This window comes from Wasmannia auropunctata, unplaced genomic scaffold, assembly GCF_000956235.1.
Source record: "Wasmannia auropunctata unplaced genomic scaffold, wasmannia.A_1.0 LD336076.1, whole genome shotgun sequence".
Taxonomy (NCBI): domain Eukaryota; kingdom Metazoa; phylum Arthropoda; class Insecta; order Hymenoptera; family Formicidae; genus Wasmannia; species Wasmannia auropunctata.
This window is the reverse complement of record NW_012026814.1, coordinates 5,897,842-5,898,472: the sequence shown is the minus strand read 5'-3', so window position 1 is coordinate 5,898,472 and position 631 is coordinate 5,897,842.

Genomic DNA, 631 nt, shown 5'->3' with positions numbered 1-631 from the left:
CTAAGCGAGATTCAATTTCCCTGTACTTTCTTACACGTGCGCCCCGGTGAAAATAAGATCAAATTCTACGAGCTCAAACTCGACGAGAAGGTGATTGTTGCGTTTACACCGAAAGAAATTGTAATAAATGCAGGAATTTACAAAAATATACAGGAACTTATTCTAGCGATTAATATGGCGTGCAAAACCAGCTTATCACATTTTGAACTAACTGAGGCGAGAGGAGGTCGCATTCGTATAAACGTTAGCTGTGACAATAAATGCAATTCGATTCATCTTATAAATTTTCCTGATAATATTATTCGTATGTTAGGTTTGGCGGGAGACCTTGCTAAGGAAACTGAGTTTTTTACCAAGTTTGAGATATTTAAAGCTAATTCCAAAAGACTAACTGAAAAAGTAAATTTTCTTAAGTTTAATTTTCCGACTAAAAATGACCAGAAATTCAAACATTTCTGGGCTAGCGAACCTCATAGTCTATGGAGCGGTATTCCCGATAAAATGTTTGTTTATTGCGATATTTGCGAGCCTTATATAACCGGTGATGTGCGAACTCCATTTCTCCGCGTTGTGCCGGTCGAGATACGTGAACATAATTACGCGTACGGTACGGTTCTGGTGAGTCGTTTTT